This window comes from Periplaneta americana, chromosome 13 (genome assembly GCF_040183065.1).
Source record: "Periplaneta americana isolate PAMFEO1 chromosome 13, P.americana_PAMFEO1_priV1, whole genome shotgun sequence".
Classification (NCBI taxonomy): Eukaryota; Metazoa; Arthropoda; class Insecta; order Blattodea; family Blattidae; genus Periplaneta; species Periplaneta americana.
The window spans coordinates 148160530-148180255 of NC_091129.1; the positions used below are offsets into that span (position 1 = coordinate 148160530).

At 36.9% G+C, this 19726-nt stretch overlaps 1 protein-coding gene and 1 non-coding gene across 3 annotated transcripts in view; both read left to right on the forward strand.

The window, feature by feature from the left end:
- The window catches only part of Hr39 (Nuclear hormone receptor FTZ-F1 beta), a 383352-nt gene that overhangs the window by 24630 nt on the left and 338996 nt on the right, over positions 1 to 19726 (forward strand). Inside the window, exon 1 of one of the 2 annotated variants that reach the window (XM_069844466.1) lies at positions 10094 to 10112. The exons of the other annotated variant lie outside the window; for it this stretch is intronic. The gene's annotated coding sequence lies outside the window, so the exon portion shown is untranslated. Of the gene's footprint in view, positions 1 to 10093; positions 10113 to 19726 lie in introns of those variants that run through there. 2 annotated transcript variants of the gene reach the window in all.
- TRNAS-GCU (transfer RNA serine (anticodon GCU)) lies at positions 16704 to 16777 on the forward strand. The gene has a single exon. It is a non-coding gene; the product is annotated as a tRNA-Ser (tRNA).

Consider the following 19726-nt stretch of genomic DNA (forward strand, 5'->3'; position numbering starts at 1 on the left):
ACCTGCTAAAATAAAAACACGAACTAGGCTTTTCGATGCACGGTTAATATTAGATCTATACGAAACATTTGACGTCCTATATCAGAATATCATTTAACTTCGCGTGCTTTTTGAAAGGCATATCGGGTCCGATAAGTATAATTAATAAAATTTCAAATATGTATGGATTTATTACAGTCAGAATTACTTATCAATAAGTATCAATATTGATTATTGATAAGTAATTCTGACTGTAATAAATCCACACATATTTAAAATTTCGTGCGCTTTTTTCGCTTTATCAAAGTTTATTAACTCAAGTGCAAATTCTTGTGAGCTAGGACTTTAGATGCACGGATAACATTATACCACAGTTTAGTATATACAGTTGCGAAGCTCAATACTTACTAAATATGCAAACATAAACAGTTGAAATACGCATCCATAGATAGTTGCAAGCTACCAGGATCGCTACTATCGCCTCATCACAGACTCTTTCCCTAGCAGACGATAAAATGTATTGTACTTTTGATATCGTGTTCTTTTGAAAAATTAACACCTTCCTTCCACTATTGAAATACGAAATACATAAGTTTTATATATTATTTTCATAAAGTATATATTATATTTTATAAACTCACCTTCCTGGATCTTTCGGAAGGATAACTCTGACCTCTTTTTCTTAGAATTTATAGTGCAACAAACGTCTCCTTGTCCCATATTATTACTCAAATTATTGTATTTCAGCCATTTACAGTTATTAGAACCGATAACGAACATTTCACAGTTTACACAACTTTTCACAACAATACGAAATACGACACAGTCAATGCTTTTTCGATCTAGACCAGGCCATAATATATGTTCGGGTTTTCTATTTCAGTGTATGGAGCTCTGTGAATTATTATATTATAACTTTATTGCATATCATAGCTAAGTTTTATTTAGTGTAATGTGTCCATAACTTCCATTTACTTCTTGTTGCATAATATGTTGCAGAAATAATTACAAAACTGTGTTATTTTAATGTGAAGAGAATTTTACATGTTAACATAATCTTTTCGCATCAACATTTTAAGTTTAGAATGGAAGTTATTTTGAGGTTTAATAAAAAGGAATTTATATTGTGATTTTAATATAGCACATCTACCTTCCTTGATAAAGACAGAAAATTTATCATACCACTCTTATGAAATTAGTGTACGTACGATTGTTACTTTTTCTCTTAGGTAGTAGATAAATACAATAATTCAATACTCAATTGTAGTATTAAAATACAGACAAATTGAATGTGCGGAGTATCGTACATGACATTATGCTTAATGATAATGTATAATTGCGAATTTAAGAATATAAGATATAGTAAACATAACCTATAATATTTCCATATGAATGGCAGGGCATTGAAGACCACTAAAATTAGACAGAAAGGGGCAACTGGGACAGTAAACATAACCTATAATTTCAACATATCTAAATATTCGTGCGGTGCAACTGAAAATTATTGAATCGTGCATAAATGAATGTACAATAATTTCGCAATATTTAATCGAAATAAAGGCAGGTAGGTCTATTACACATACGAACAATGTAATTTTCACACCAAAAATAATATTATACCTTAACTCGCAAGGAATTATGTCTGAAGTGTCTCCTAATTATTGTTTTAAATTTTATTAATGCAATTACACTACATTTTAGAGAAATATATGTTAATTTTTATGCATTCCAATTAATTTATATGGTTGAAACGCCGCCCTTCGTGATAGGTTTTAAGCGAGTCACATGGTCTGCCTTATAGCCTGTATTAGATCACGATAGCAGTGACACAGTCTATTGTTCCTAGTACACACAGCGCTCCAAGCGGCTAGCAACTACCGCGAGAAATGCAAAAAATCACCCCAAGCTTCGCGACTGTATATACTAGACTGTGATTATACGATACATTTTTCGGTATATCAAATTGTCATTTAAAGTCGAGTTCTTCGTTCAAACAAGTGCAAATTCTTGCGGTCTTAATTTTCAACGCAAATTTATTTTTAATTCTTCGGAAGAAATATCCAAATTACAACCCATATCCATATAATAAGGGATAATGAACGTATCTTCGAATGAAGGAACAGAATAGTTGTTGCAACAGCTCAGAATCCATCTTCTTCTTTTTCGAAAGGTCTGAAATCATAAAATTCGTAATCTGCATGACCGAAAGATTAATCATATTCTTGCGCAAACAACCCGTCTGTTGCATTGCCTGCAAGTTCTGACGACAGTGAACTGATTATGATTGTTAAAGAACTGTGAAAATAAATTAAGCATTTTTTTATTTTACATATGCGTGAAATTAAAACGTTGTGTCTCAGATGTTTGAATTAATATTTGAGCTACATTTAATCCATTACTAGTCAGTGATTAATGTAGAATTATAAATCTCTGCCAAGCCGATGAATTAACATGTAAACGTGCATAAAAATTAAGGGGTTTTCGAAAGGTTTTCATCTCAGATTTTACTTTGATGCATGTTGAAAAATATTCGTACTTTGGCCTACATAAATGACAGACGCACTACGTAATGTCGTTTCGGAAAACTGACTGTGCAAGTGCAGTTTACTAGTTTATTCTATTTGTGGAAAGGCATAGCTTTTACAATGGACAGCCCTGTTGTCGGCCGTGTAAGGATCATAATCTCGATATTGTTATTGCCAGTGACGCCACACCTACATACAACTCCCGGTGCACTAGGAGTGGACGTGACACATTTCTTAGTTGATTTCTTCGTGAATGTTTGGTATGTATTGTGTAATTATGTATTACATTTTCTTCTGTTGTACATGGACAAGTCCAACACTACCATTTCTGTCTACTGTAGACTAAATTTTAAGACCAAAATTTTGTTAGTGCCTTTATTTCCTATTAACTAATTTCTCTGCAGGAACTGGGTGTCTTGTCTGTCTTCTGCTGCATTTGTCTTGCCTTGTTTTAGGCTGTAACTGCATCGAGATCACTACTGAACGTCCTGCTGCTAGAAATGTGAAGTGTTAGTTCGCAATCATCATACGAATGAGAACGGAACGGGTCAAACCTAAAGAGCAAATTGTGATTATTTACATTTTACAATCTAAGATTTATCTTAGCAGTCTTGATGTAGCCTAGAATCCGCAACAGTGATGCTCAGTCACGGTCAAGAGTTTGAATCCCTCCTGGGGTATGGATGGAGTAGTAGTAGTAGTACTTACTACTTACTTACTTACAAATGGCTTTTAAGGAACCCGAAGGTTCATTGCCGCCCTTACATAAGCCCGCCATCGGTCCCTATCCTGTGCAAGATTAATCCACTCTCTATCATCATACCCCACCTCCCTCAAATCCATTTTAATATCCTCCCATCTACGTCTCGGCCTCTCCAAAGGTCTTTTTCCCTCCGGTCTCCCAACTAACACTCTATATGCATTTCTGGATTCGCCCATACGTGCTACATGCCCTACCCATCTCAAACGTCTGGATTTAATGCTCCTAATTATGTCAGGTGAAGAATACAATGCGTGCAGTTCTGCGTTGTGTAACTTTCTCCATTCTCCTGCAACTTCATCCTGCTTAGCCCCAAATATTTTCATAAACACCTTATTCTCAAACACCCTTAACCTATGTTCCTCTCTCAGAGTGAGAGTCCAAGTTTCACAACCATACAGAACAACCGGTAATATAACTGTTTTATAAATTCTAACTTTCAGATTTTTTGACAGCAGACTAGATGATAAAAGCAAAATAACTAGCTAGATATAGAATCGACTTCGTGGGAGTGCAAGAGGTTAGGTTAGATGGAAATGGCATATCACAAATAGGAGATTACTTGTTGTATTATGGGGAAGGAAACAATAATGACCAATTAGGAACAGAATTCTTTGTTCATAAAAGAATAAAATCAGCAGTAAAAAAGGTCGAATTTATCAGTGACAGGTTATCATATTTAGTTATTCTTATTGAATTTGGTATTCCCAAGAAACTAGTTCGATTAATTAAAATGTGTCTCAGTGAAACATACAGCAGAGTCACGGAAATTTTACTTGAAGCAAGTAAAGAGATAGGTTTGGAAGTAAATCCCGAAAAGACAAAGTATATGATTATGTCTCGTGACCAGGATATTGTACGAAATGGAAATATAAAAATTGGAGATCTATCCTTCGAAGGGGTGGAAAAATTCAAATATCTTGGAGCAACAGTAACAAATATAAATGACACTCGGGAAGAAAAGCAGCAGCAGCAGCAGTTAAAAAGGGCGCATCAGCTACTGTGGCTATTTGCGCCCTTATCTAAATTTCTTCATAAAACGAAGACATAAATAATACAACAATCAGAGTGCTAAACAAACTAAGAAGCGTTGTCACGGTAAAATGAGGTAAACAAAGTATGGATGAATGTTTGTCCTCTGTCAGAGAGCGATAAAGAGCAAATTCAACTTTGGCCTGTGTATGAAGATCTTAACGATTATTAGCACACATTGAATTTTCTGTGGCGGAATAATGTATGGTTTGAACGATAATAATAATAATAATAATAATAATAATAATAATAATAATAATAGCCTGTGGCGCTACAGCTCTTTAAGGGCTCAGATCGACCAGCCGGCTGCTGGCCTCACGTCTACGTGCCGAAGCAGAGGTGGACGATCATCCAACCAGAATAAAGTATCGTGTAGTTAGCATGATGATCCCCCCAGCCGTTACAGCTGGTTTTCGTAACCGGATTTCGCTACCTACCGTAGTTCCCCAAGTGCATCACGATGTTGGGTGGGCATCGGTCCCATACACTAGCCGAAATTCCATGATAAATTTTCTTCCACGTAAGAACTCGAACCAGCGCGCATTCCATAACATGAGTCCTAGACATAATGCCTTAGACCACGACGCCACCCGCGGGACAATTTAAACGATAGTTTCAACAAATTAAATTAATCCTTGAGTACGAATTATACATTAATGAAGCTAGAAACGAATAAATCTGATTTGACTGAAACAACACCATGTGATCACATGTGCAGACACATTCTAAACTCAGCATCTTACAAAGTGACATACACTGTAATATGTATGTAGGTGACATAAGAACCCAGAGTTTGGACTTAACGGCTCCGATGGAGATTGGAATGCCTTAAGTACAAAATCGTTTTCATGGACAACAAAAATACCTCATATTTAGAGAGATTAAATGAATGTATAATGTGTTTTCGAATTATTGTAATCGTATGTTATAGAAATCTGCGCAGGGTAAAGTTTTCTCTGAGTATACAGGTTCTGCCTTTTGTTCCAGTATAATTGAATTACCTAGCAGTCATAATGTTACCGAGTTCTGATATCATCTGGTATCTTCTTCTACTCCGAACTCTTCTCCCGTTCACCATGTTTGCAATTTTTCTTGGGAAAGATAAATGCGGTAGCTTCCCGTTGCTTTCCGCACACCACTCTGTCTTTCGTATCTTAAAACGATCCCAGAAGGCCCTAGCGTGGAGGTGAGGAGAGTAGGTTTGACTAATTGGGCCCTCCTGACTTCACCGAAATTCACCGCAAGGGTTAAATATCAGTTATATCAGGGTTTTTGACACGATCAGTGACCGGGAAATCCTAATTAGCCTTTGCCCTCCCCCCAAAAATATAGATCACGAAAATAGCCGAGTTTGCCCTAAGCATCAAGGATGAGAATCAAGTCTTAGCAGTGACGTAGCTATCTGTATGTCACAAAACGACATATTCCCTACGAAGCCTTTATGGCTAAGCGATAGAGCTCTTTCTTCTCGTTTAAAAGACCGTAGTTCGAATCTCTCTATGTAAAACGCACGCGTGTAAACACAGCGATGATTTTCCGGCTATGCCCAAGGTTGCGGGTTCGATCCCGGGCCAGGTCGATGGCATTTAAGTGTGCTTAAATGCGACAGGCTCATATCAGTAGATTTATTGGGATGTAAAAGAACTCCTGCGGGACAAAATTCCGGCACATCCGGCGACGTTGATATAACCTCTGCAGTTGCGAGCGTCGTTAAATAAAACATAACATTTAACATTTTTCCGGCTATTCCGAAGTGAGACTTTAGTCTCTGAACAGCTACCAATTTCCGTTATCAATACTTACCACATGTTATGCTTATACTATTGGATGTTCGTTCACCTTTGCTGAGGCATGTAGACGCGAGGCCAGAAATCGGCTGATCGGTCTTGACCCTGCTTGGGCTGCTGCGCCACGAACTGAATTTTACACTTGGGCTATCCAGGAATAATGGGTGGTACCTGGTGCCTTAAGCATAATTTTATTTTGTAGTCTCTATCATTTTCTTTGCCTCTTGCCAATGAAATGCCTCTGTCGCGATTGTTTACTTTCCCTCGACCTCTTGTTTCATCACAAGTGATGGGAGCGCTCCCTGCAGCAAACACTTGAACAGGTGACAATCGGGATGTGATTCACGGCCTCTTGTCCCCATTCACGCAATAAACGGAGAAGTGAGAAGAGTAGCTTTGAATAAATGCGGAGATAAGTAAGTCATGCAATGCTGAAACAAAAGCCAGTGGGGTTATACCTCTGTCAGCCGCCACTTCTAGCTAGCTCTTTTCTAAACTAAGGTTGTACTGTATATGTCAATAGTTGTATTATATGGCTGCATATAGACATCCTTTGTTAATGCGAAATTAAGGAGTGTCGTAAATAATTTCATTAGACGTACAAAACATTTAGCTGTATGTGGATAACTTCCTTTTCACATAAAAGAACAGTATTTTACATATGAAATCCTTGTTAACTTTTGTTTGCAAGCTGACAACAAACTATGAAAATACCTCCACACGCCTGTTACAAAGGCTTTGTTGACAATGAACATTGTTAAAGGAGACGTGCTCCCGTGAAGGAATTACAATTTCTTTAGTGACCATGAAGTCATAAGAAAATACTGTACGTACCATAAAATGACCAACGTAAAAAAGACCTATTAATCAAATGGCTGCGTCATGACTAAAGATCTGTTTTGTATGAAACAACACAGCCTAAAGTATTCATTTAAATGTGCACAAATTTGCTGTAACACGCACAGTAGTGTTCAGCTACAATAAAAATAAATATAGTGGGACAAAGTTTATGGCAACGTTTCATGAGACAATAGGGATCTTCGAAGGACAAAAAGGAAGAGAAATAATGTTGGGGTCAATTACAGTAAACCATTAGGCTGCAATGCATACGAGGCCGAATAGAGGAAAATATATAATAATAATAATAATAATAATAATAATAATAATAATAATATAGTGTAACACTATTATATTTGCAATTATAAGAGTATTGTAATTAAAATTAGTAAACATATGGTAACTTAATGTATAATAGAAGTATGGTATAGCTATAATAATTTATAATGATGAACAGTGTCAATTAATTTTATTTATGCTCGACCATGCCGAAATGTAGTTATTATACACCTGGTAGCAGCCCTTTAATGCATGTCATTAAAGTACACCTATTCATTAAAGTTCAGGTTTTCGATTATTCTCGGATATGCAATCGAAAGACAACGAGGGAAACGTCACGGAGGCTGGAAATCCAATACTGTCGCAGAAGGTTATGTTCTGTTACTATAATAATTAGCGTTAATTGTAAATAATATTCAAATAAATTCAATTTGTCATCTCATTTTTCAATTCTAAATCAATTTCCAGGTTATATCAAAATTAGTTCATGTTACATTGCATCAAGGTCAATGACATTATTGTTCCTCGGAAAAAGTCAATACTTTCGCGTCTGCGCACATCTCACAATTTAAGAGAGATGAACAAGATCACTTCCGATCTTCTGTCAGATACAAATAAAATGAATACTTCTGAATAATATCAAGTTAGAAATATGGTCGAGCATAAAAAGTCGTATGAAACTTGCCTATAATGGTAATTAAGACGCTCGTATGAAAATTATGAAACGAGCGCTATCATTATAGGCTCGTTGCATAATGTACTATTAATTGTACAGAAAGTATGCAAATAAGTGGGAATTAAACGCAGAATAAATATGGGAAATGTCTGCTATTATTCAGTTGAGAAGCTTTTGTCATCTGGTCTACTTAAAAAAAAAAGTGAAAGAATTTATAAAACAGTTATATTACCGTTGTTCTGTATGGTTGTGAAACTTGGACTCTCATTTTGAGACAGGAACAGAAGTTAAGGGTGTTCGAGAATAAGGTGCTTAAGAAAATATTTAGGGCTAAGAAGGATGAAGTTACAGGAGAATGAAGAAAGTTACACAACGCAGAACTGCAGGCATTGTATTCTTCACCTGACATAATTAGAAACATTAAATCCAGACGTTTGAGATGGGCAGGTTATGTAGCATACATGGGTGAATCCAGAAATGCATATAGTGTGTTAGTTGGGACACCTGAGGGAAAAAGTCCTTAGGGGAGGCCGAGACGTAGATGGGAGGATAATATTGAAATGGATTTGAGGGAGATAGGATATGATGGTGGGGTCTGGATTAATCTTGCTCAGGATAGGGACCGGTGACTGGCTTATGTGAGGGCGGCAATGAACCTCCGGGTTCCCTGAAAGCCATTTGTAAGTAAGTCCATAAAGTATCTGATCTACACTTCCATAAGAATGGAGGTAACCGAATTATTGTATACAGTGCTACACATTTCTATCGCAAACCGAAGTAGGCAATATTATGACGTTTTCATGACAACTGGGATTCTTTCACGAAATAGCAGTTGCTAATGCCATCGACCACGTAGGAGGACTGTCCTGTACAAACATGGAGAGTGTGGGATCGAATCCCACTCGAGACGTCAGTGTTTGTTCTATGAATGGCACAGGTATGTATAGAGACCTGTGTTGACTACCCACATGGGAATCTAACTGCTTGTATGTAATCTCTTCCGGTTTTTACTTTGTCGTCTTATGGAATGTAAAAAAAAAAGTGATTCTACAAAATCTATTTGGAGATTTCCAAGGAAATACATCATGCCTTTTATATAAATCATACTGATATAATGAATTTTGGCATCTCTGTCTATATGGATGCTTCTGTCGTAAGTATTCTGTCAAAGGATTATTTCATCTTTATTCTATGAAGTCATTTTGTCCAGTAATTTCTGTTTTTATTATTATTTTCAATGTACAACGTTATGCTAGGTTTTTTACACTATCATACGGATAGATATAGAAACGTCCAGGGAAACCCTGTAGGAAAGTAGGAAAGGTAAAAGAAAGAGGGAATTTATCTCTTTGTTTAATTATCGAGACTAGTGTTCAGATAGTGAGAAGCGTAGGATATTTTTACGTATGTGTCACTGTGCAGAAAAAAACTGCGCTTCACAGTTTTGTATATTTTTTTATTAATGGAAAATACACATATAATTATGTTTTTTGTCTCCATTATTGTGCTTTTATTTGTCGGAGGAATTTCATTGCGGTTGCTTCTAATTATAGAACATTTAATTTTGCCCTGATATTTGTGGACATTAAGACAATTCTGATCTGCTATTTAGGATGATTTTTTTGTCGTTAATTTCATATACGTTCGTCAAAGAACAAACCATCTTGAATGTGGTATTCAGATTGAAGTAATCCATTCATTTTTCCCGTAAGCAGTCGCTTCAGTGTAGAATACGTTGCCATTCAGGAATGTGAGCATAGTTATTAGAGAATTTTAATATGCTGGTGTTGGCAGCGTAAGTTCATGTTATCGTGAACTTCTTTTTGTTCTTACACACCTTTCCTCCTCGTGTTTCTTTCTGCTTGTGTACTTCAAAGTGCCTGCAGCAGCGTCAGGTAAAGAAGTTGAAGCAGTCATCGGCAGCCGTAGAGAGGAGGTTGACCCCTTCCTAGCTTGGTTGCTGCTGGTTAAAAACAAAAGACTCTAGCACAGCGCTTGCAACCTTACAACTCTCGGAAAATATTTTCGTAGTGCCTCATTTAGTCATATTTATTATGTGTTCTGATTGCACCAAGGTTCCGAAAGTTAATAGTGTGAATATTTAATCTCTCTCTTATTATGTGACAAATTAATCTTATTAGTGTTTGGAGGATATGCCGTTAATTGTTGTACACGCTGCTGGAACAAACACATCGTCTAGTGATCATTCTGCAAAGAAGCGATTGGATTTCTGAAAGGTTCGTATTTGAAGAGCTTATGCATTAAATGGTAGAGGTTGATGTTGTCTGCATTAGCTGCAGCAATTGAATATTGTTTATAATGAAGAGCATGTGAGAATTTGTTGGGTGCGTCCACATTTTCTTGCCTAGTACTAGTCTTCGCCATGCTTGTACGTACTCCAATCGCCATCCAGCGCTCCATGTGTCTGCCATAACAAAACAGGCCTAATTGTTTTACTTGTCACACCTTGTTTTTAAAGTGATTGTGTCCGGCTTTGACTGATCGTGTAAGTTAAGCGTAGAATGTAAATGTCAAATGAGACATAAGCTTCATAGGATTAAAAAATAGTCTGTAGGCCTACATAAACACATCTTCTCAGTGATCCCTGAACATACTCGTAACCTCTGTTGGTTTGTAAATTATTGAAATGTGTATAGTTGAATATTTTGAGTGTAGCTCTGAGCATAATCTGACAGCATTAGTTCATCTAAAATATACAGCGCAGTCTATATCACATACATTCAAAAGTATTTTTTTTCGGAAAGAAGATATACTTTTTTGTTGTCACTTCTGTTACGTATATTTCTGCAGTGCCTGGGAAAAGTGACATAAGTCAGTTTCCACAAACCTTTTTTGATAATTTATTGACAACTTACACTGGCTTATGTCGATTTGATTTTTTTCTGTATGAATTATTGTAATGGGAGGAATACTTAAGTATTTTTTTTCCAAGCGAGCAGATGTTCCATAAGTTGTCAATAAATTATCAAAAAAGGTTTGTGGAAACTGACTTGTGTCACTTTTCCCAAGCACTGCAGATTTAAAACTCTTGGACACAACTATCAACAATACACCTCTACTAGAAACATCAACAACGAAATTTCTTGGTTTGCATATTAATAATACAATAAATTGGAAAAATCATATCAAAGAAGTAACCCCCAAACTTAGCTCAGCATGCTTCGCAATTAGGTCGTTACAACAATTTATAAACAGCAGTATCTTAAAGACAATATATTTTGCCTATTTTCATTCCATTATGTCCTACGGAATAATATTTTGAGGAAATTCTGTAGATAGTAAAAATATATTCTTATTACAAAAAACAGCCATTAGAATAATAGTTGGAGCAAAGGCTAGAGAATCATGTAGATTATTTAAAAAAAAAATTAGAGATTCTAACCTTAACAAATCAATACATATACTCTACAATAAATTTCTTCTTATGTAATAAAGAAAATTTTCCAACTAACTCAGCCATACATAGTATAATACCCGCAGAAGGAATGATTTTCATACGCCATCATCAAATTTATCATGCTTCCAAAGGGGAGTGCGTTACATGGCGATAATAATGTTCAATAGTCTCCCTGAAGACATTAAGAATCATAGCCAAAACCCTGCATTATTTAAGGTAAAACTAAAAAATTACTTAATATCTCACACTTACTATTCTGTAGATGAATTCTTGACATTTCACAGTACTGTGTAAATATTATAATACTATTAAATGGTAAACATATTACATTGTATAAAATATTATTGTTATTAAGGTATTAATTCTGTACATATTTCATATTTGCATTTTATATGTATTGCATTTTATTGTTAAACGTAAGAATTGGACATGTTCTTTATTCTATGCTATAAAGCAAATGTAAGAATATTATGGAACGAATAAAAAAATATATATGTATGGGCAGCATTGACATAAGTTACACAACTATTTCTGATCAAAAGATTTCAATACTTGGATAATTTTGTAAAATGTTTGGTAAACAATCGACCGTGGTAAAGTTTCCTCACTCTAATGCAATTTTTCGTACATTTTGATTTTACAGTTCAGGAATAAATATATTTATGATTTTTATTAAAAAAAAAGTAGGTATAATGGCCACTTATAGGCCTGTATGAAGATTTAGTTTTGATGCTGCTTAGAAGCCACGATCATAGTGGTTTCGAATTGAACCTGCGGCATGTAGGCTTGTGTTTATTCGTTGTAATTGTGACGTGTGTAATCTTAGGTGAATACTCCATATGGCAAGAGTTCCACCGTTTGTCAGTCAAGTATAGACTGATATAAACCGAAAATCGGGGCTTACGAGCGAACTGTTAATGAGCTCACATTGAAACCGCGTTCTTACTTCCATTTCCACAACAAATAGACAAATAATAACAATAAAAAAATTAGCTTACCATACCAATTGTGAGAGTGTGCAAATTTATTTTGGATAGGCCTAACAAGGCGCATAAATTGGAGAGTAATTGAGTCGCCAATCTCTGTGAATTGCTACCATGTCACGTGGCTTGCAAAGCGAGGTCGTGGATCCAACACGCAGCGCCAGCTGAGTGAGCACTTAAGGCTGGCTCACAATAAACCGGGAACGAGAACCAGAATGAAAACGAGAAGCAGAGGACGTGAATATGAAAATTTTTGATTCACAATAAAGCGAGAACGTAGACGGCTATGCATATCGATATGCATGTCAATAACGATATGTAAAGTCGATATTGCGCATTCTGACGTTATTTGTGTACAATTGACCAATGGCGTTCTGTCATGAGTACAAGGCAGCCAACATAAACACAGGTTAACCAACTTCGAAATTTCAACTAAAACAAGTCATTAGGTACGGTACTATAAATATGCCCATGCATCTTTATTATCACAACCTATTTCAAGTCTACCATAACGTAAAATAATTATAGAAGAAACATTTGTAATAGAACAAAAATGAACACAACAGTAGTTATTGAATTGAAGCATGAATATGTAGTGTGTAATACAACCAATACAGTAATAAAATATGATTCACTTACTATCGGTGTTAAGAGACGCAGCTGTTGAAAGCCACGTATTCTCCTTCATTTTCTCATCTTTATACGAGGCGCGCCGCTTATCGTAAACTTGAGGATTTTCCTCAACACTCAATATTAGAATGTCGTCAAATAAAACTTGCTCCATGATGCACAGCACAGAACAAAATAATGCATAGGTTATGTCACGGTCTTCTTGCTACAAAATATACGACGACAAAATAGCTTTTAGATGGCAATAGAATGAATCTAGTGGGCTATGATCGGAAACGTGAACGCCAAAGTTGAAACTTGGCCAACTCTCCGTTCCCGATCCCGGGCTCTGGCAAGCTTTTCGTTAATTGTGAATGCTCACGTTTAAATGTACACAGTTCAACAATTTTACCGTTTTCGCTTTCGTTCCGATTCTCGTTTCCGGTTTATTGTGAACCAGCCTTTACTCGAAACCGTAGGCTACATAATTTTTCGATAATATTTTATTGAAGCTTCAGTTTCTCAACCTCGGTCTTACGGTAGCGACTGAGTCAGTTCAAACCTGGCCGATGAATTATAATGCCTGTAAAATCCTTAGCATGTCTTTATAGAAAATCTGTGTTCCAATGTGGAGCACGTAAAAGAACCCTGCTAATAGATTTTAATGATCAATAATATCCTTAGCATGGCTTTCTAGAAATCTGTGCTCCTGTATAGGACACGTAAAAGAATCCTGTCAATGGATTTTAATGATCGATGAAATCATTTGTCCGGCTTTTTAGAAAATCTGTGTTCCAGTGTAGGGCAAGTAAAAGAATCCTGTCCATGGATTTTAATGGCAAGTAAAAGAATCCTGTCCATGGATTTTAATGGTCGATGAAATCCTTTTTCCGGCTTGTTAGAAAATCTGTGTTCCAGTGTAGGGCCCGTAAAAGAATCCTGTCCATGGATTTTAATGATCGATGAAATCCTTTGTCCGGCTTTTTAAAAAATCTGTGTTCCAGTGTAGGGCAAGTAAAAGAATCCTGTCCATGGATTTTAATGATCGATGAAATCTTTTTCCGGCTTTTTAGAAAATCTGTGTTCCAGTGTAGGGCCCGTAAAAGAATCCTGTCCATGGATTTTAATGATCGATGAAATCCTTTGTCCGGCTTTTTAGAAAATCTGTGTTCCAGTGTAGGGCGTCCCGCAGGACAAAATCCATGGACAGGAATCTTTTACGTGCCCTACACTGTAACAAAGATTTTCTAAAAAGCCGGACAAAGGATTTCATCGATCATTGAATTCCATGGACAGCCGGCCTCGATAGCCTAGTTGTTAAAGCGCTGGTCCCGGCCCAGGTCGATGGCATTTAAGTGTGTTTAAATGCGTCAGGCTCATGTCAGTAGATTTACTGGCATGTAAAAGAACTCCTGCGGGACAAAATTCCGGCATACCGGCGACGCTGATATAATCTCGACAGTTGCGAGCGTCATTAAATAAAATACAATTTAATTTTTTAAACCAATGCTTAAAAATAAACCACAGTCTGGCTTTCATAAATAAATTTTGTTTCAAAAATGAATGTTTGAATATCTATGATTCTTTGCATCGAGTCTGATGTGCTTCGTCACATCGACTTTGATGACATCATCAATGTTTGTGAAGAGAAAGCGAAGGAAATCTTTGTAATTCACAAGTAAGATGAATGTATTTTGATTCCAGTAATTTATTGTAACATTTCATTTAAAATTAATTTAAACTAACCATGACCTGTGTAGTAGCTTCTTGTGGGATATGGGAGTGGCAAATTTTGGCACTGCCTAGGGGCGACACTGTACCTAAATCCGGCCCTGTAAACAAAGTACCTGACTTCGTATTCTTTTCATACTCAGCTAACAACTGTTACGTATATGTTATTTATAAAATATAGAATAGTAATATGCGTTACAAGAGCGGTATGTTGAAGTTTTCATGTTCGAAGAAAAGTTTGAAAAAGCGGAACGTAGTTGAGCTTTTTTAATTTCCGAGAATCGAAAGAAAACATACCGCTCGTGTATCGTACATTATTTTGTGCGAAGATCGTTTATTACATACCTGAAAGAGGAATTTATAATTAGTTGCAATGAAATCTCCATCTTGGTTTCTGTTCAATGACGGCAAATTTGCAAAACAAAAATATCTATCTTCAACATTGTTGCTTTAAAATGTTTTCTGTGTTTACTATACTCCAACAGGCCGTGATATACGTCTGTCTCCCCCCCCCCCGGTCTATAAATGCGAACTTAAAACAAACGATAAGGTTATGTAATGAGTCTGGAATCTTGTTGATTTTGTCACGCCTTCCTTAATGTTACTTGCATCACGAATGCAGTAACTTCAGTGGAGTTGTAGAGTTTACTTAATTTTTGCAAATATTTAAAAACAATAATTAACCGTGCAATTTAGGTGAAATTGCAGTGTAAGTTTCCATTTTATAATTATTACTATATTGAACATCTCTAAAAATAATATGTTAAAAGCCTAAAGCAGTAAAATCAATATGTCACTTAAGCGGTAAGAAGAGGGAAATTGTTATGTGTGTTAGGTTGTGAATACTGAATGTGAATTTTAGACTTTCCGCGGATTGGTTTTGTGCGGAAACCAAGCAAATATGCACGATCTCGCACAGATATTTATATACTTACGAGGTATTATCAGCGTACGCATTTTGAAAATATGCACAGATTTCAACATTCAGGAAAAATTGGACTTAACGAGGTTTTAGAAGCAAAGCGACGATATGCGTTCTCAACATTAATATTTTATACACGCGAGTTTAACTTATGATTCAGTTAGGATCTATGGAAAACATAAATCAAATTAATCACTTTTAAAATCAGGCAGCGTGTCAGTGCCGTGATTTATTGTTCAAAGCGCGACAAAAAATATAATTTTGTAGTTATTCAAGTTTTCTGTCCGGATCAAATCCCGTTTTAAACCACGGAAAATGTTAAGTATGCACTGCACGTTCACTAATGCGATTGCCGATGGCGATCCATAGCATCAAACGAACATGCTGGCGGTGACCTATGAAATGCATCATGGTTAGAACAACTGATAAGTATGGCAGGTGATTAAGATTAACAGTTGAAGATTAGTGTTATCTTCATCAAGATGTACAAAGAAAAGCTAGTACTCAAAAAGATATACTCACAAAGTTTTCGTTTGAATAATTTCAAGGAAAAATTGTTCCGGAGCCGGGTATCGATCCCGGGACCCTTCGCTTAGCGCGCGAACGCTCTACCGACTGAACTACCCCAGGAACTATACATGACACCGTCACAATTTTTCCTTTTATATCCACACAACTCGAATGATCTGACAAGACGCTAGAACTCAACTTTGAGTGCACACAATACTGTGTGACTTAATTTGTGGCTTTCTGTTAACGTACCTCCAGTAACGAATATATTATACAAATCTGGCTTTCAGGTAGTAGCTCCCTGTAAAGCAGGTTTGAATAATTTCAAGAAAAAATTGTTCCAGAGCCGGTTATCGATCCCGGGACCCTTCGCTTAGCGCGCGAACGCTCTACCGACTGAGCTACCCCAGGAACTATACACGACACGACACCGTCACAATTTTTCCTTTTATATATATTCAAACCTGCTTTACAGGGAGCTACTACCTGAAAGCCAGATTTGTATAATGCATTCGTTACTGGAGGTGCGTTAACAGAAAGCCACAAATTAAGTTACACAGTATTGTGTGCACTCGTAGTTGATTTCTGGCGTCTTGGCAGCTCATTTGAGTTGTGTGGATATAAAAGGAAAAATTGTGACGGTGTCGTGTATAATTCCTGGGGTAGCTCAGTCGGTAGAGCGTTCGCGCGCTAAGCGAAGGGTCCCGGGATCGATACCCGGCTCCGGAACAATTTTTCCTTGAAATTATTCGAACCTGCTTTACAGGGAGCTACTACCTGAAAGCCAGATTTGTATAAAGTTTTCGTTTGGTACTCCTCTGTCATCTACCATTACCCATAATGAGAATAACAGACACTTACTGTCTCACCTGAAAACGATTATCTTATAATCTATGTAAATATGTGAAGAATGGAAATGGCAAAGGTTGTAAGTGCCATTCAGGAAATTTTGCAGGAGACAGTAAAAAGTTTTTTAGTCTGTTGTTAATGTTTATTTTTCAAACTATTGATTTAGGCCTATACATATCAGTAGAGTTCGAATTTTATGTAATTACATATTTTAATGCTACATATTTATACGATGGAAGAGTAATGGAACGGAGAAAAATTCTCTCCGGCGCCGGGATTTAAACCCGGGTTTTCAGCTCTATGTGCTGATGCTTTATTCACTAAGCCACACCGGATACCACCCCGGCGTCGGATAGAATCGTCTCAGGTTTAAGTTCCAACTCTTGGGTTCCCTCTAGTGGCCGCCCTCTGCACTAGGTCATAGATGTCTATGAACGTAGGACCGAAGTCCAACATGTGCTGAGGTGCACTCGTTGTGAGTGACTAGTTGGCCGGGATCCGACGGAATAAGCGCCGTCTTAAATCACGAAGTGATTTACGCATATCATATATATTATTTTAATGTACCGAAGTAGACCTACATATGATATTTCCATGCAGATATTCTGCGTCATCATACGACGAAAGAGTAATGGAACGGAGAAAAATTCTCTCCGGCACCGGGATTTGAACCCGGGTTTTCAGCTCTACGTGCTGATGCTTTATCCACTAAGCCACACCGGACATCTATGACGTAGTGCAGAGGGCGGCCACTAGAGGGAACCCAAGAGTTGGAACTTAAACTGAGACGATTCTGTCCGACACCGGAATGGGTATCCGGTGTGGCTTAGTGGATAAAGCATTAGCACGTAGAGCTGAAAACCCGGGTTCAAATCCCGGTGCCGGAGAGAATTTTTCTCCGTTCCATTACTCTTTCATCGTATGATGACGCAGAATATCTGCATGGAAATATCATATGTACTTCGGTACATTAAAATAATATTTATTTCTCAAACTATTGATTTAGGCCTATACATATTAGTAGAGTTCGGATTTTATGTAATTACATATTTTAATGCTACATATTTATGGACGAATGAAAGACAATTAATGTTGATGAAATACGCATGTAGGAATCTTGATCATATATTTTATTTTACATTTTTTACATATTTGATATAATATTACATATTTCATACCATATTACATAATTTTACATATTTTAACATTATGACAGAATATAATAATAATAATTTCTCGGTTTGTTTTGCGTTTATATTAAATTATCCAATGTCGTAGCAAGAAACGAAAAATAATTTGAACGCTATTGAGTTAAAATAGTACGAAATCGATGCCGCCAACAATGACTCGTTTCAAACGTTTTCCTTTCTTGCTCTCAAAACGCATCAGAATTTGTAGCAATAACGCAGGCGGCCCGGATTCGAGCCCCGGTCAGGTATGGGATTTTTCATTTTCATATTCGTCATCATTCCATAGCATTCTCCGATCGCAGGCTGGCGACCCATGGATGAGGCTGACGTAGGGACGAGGGGGGTTGCCTACTCGAAACCTGGGTACGCAGCGAACCTTAGTGTAGTCAGCCGGTGTGGGTTTGGGAATGCGCCTAGCTTAAGGGTTAGCGCAATAGATCGTAACAGTAGATTGTTTTACTACGCTGTATCAACATCTCAGGTTATTTAACGTCTTAATGAGATGAAGATGATAATGCCGGTGAAATGAGTCCGGGGTCCAGCACCGATAGTTACCCAACATTTGCTCGTATTCGGTTGAGGGAAAACCCCGAAAAAACCTCAATCAGATAATTTGCTCCGACCGGGTTTCGCGGCCAGATGCGCTAATCGTGTCTCCACAGTTGTGGACTAGATCGTAATAGGTCGCAGTGCTGTGTCATAGTGCCCCCTTCCGTAAATTCCATTTCATTTCATCAGTGCACTCGAGTGTAGGCCTACGTATAATACTGTAAGTTTTAATCCGCCAAAGCGTCGTGAGTTCGCGGATGCATACAGCGACATTAGCGGGGTGGGGAACTGCCGCTGGTGGGCCGACAGAATCACCGGGAACCTTCGGTGGGACTCACTATGTAAGAACAAAATTATTGAGATACGCATAGGCCTACAGATGCCAGTAAAATATAAACTATGTTTCATTAAAAGCAATAATTCAGTAATTAAAATAAGGCAATTTTGCATGCTTAGCATATAGGTCCAGGAATTATATAGTGATACACACGAACACAGAAAATCCTGAAAAGAATAGCTGCATACTAAAAAATCGACGTTTTCTAATTAATTCTGTTATTTTTTTTATTTATCGCTCTCTCCTCTTGCATTATAAAGCTGATACGAGTTTGTGTGACGTAAGGGACAGTTTGTTTGTCTGTTAAGTCAGGAATCACTCAGATAATTGCAGAGGACGCCCGAATTAACCAGCAGCATTTTTAAGTAAATCTCTAATAGTCCTAGGAATGATTGAAGAAGCCAAGTGGTCTAATAAGTTATTTTCGGATGATTACGATTATAATAATAGGACGGTTATGAATTCTTGTTGTAAGTAAATCCCGAAAAGACTAAGTATATGATTATGTCTCGTGACCAGAATATTGTACGAAATGGAACTATAAAAATTGGAGATGTATCCTTCGAAGAGGTGGAAAAATTCAAATATCTTGGAGCAGCAGTAACAAATATAAATGACACTCGGGAGGAAATTAAACGCAGAATAAATATGGGAAATGCGTGTTATTATTCGGTTGATAAGCTTTTGTCATCTAGTCTTCTGTCAAAAAATCTGAAAGTTAGAATTTATAAAACAGTTATATTACCGGTTGTT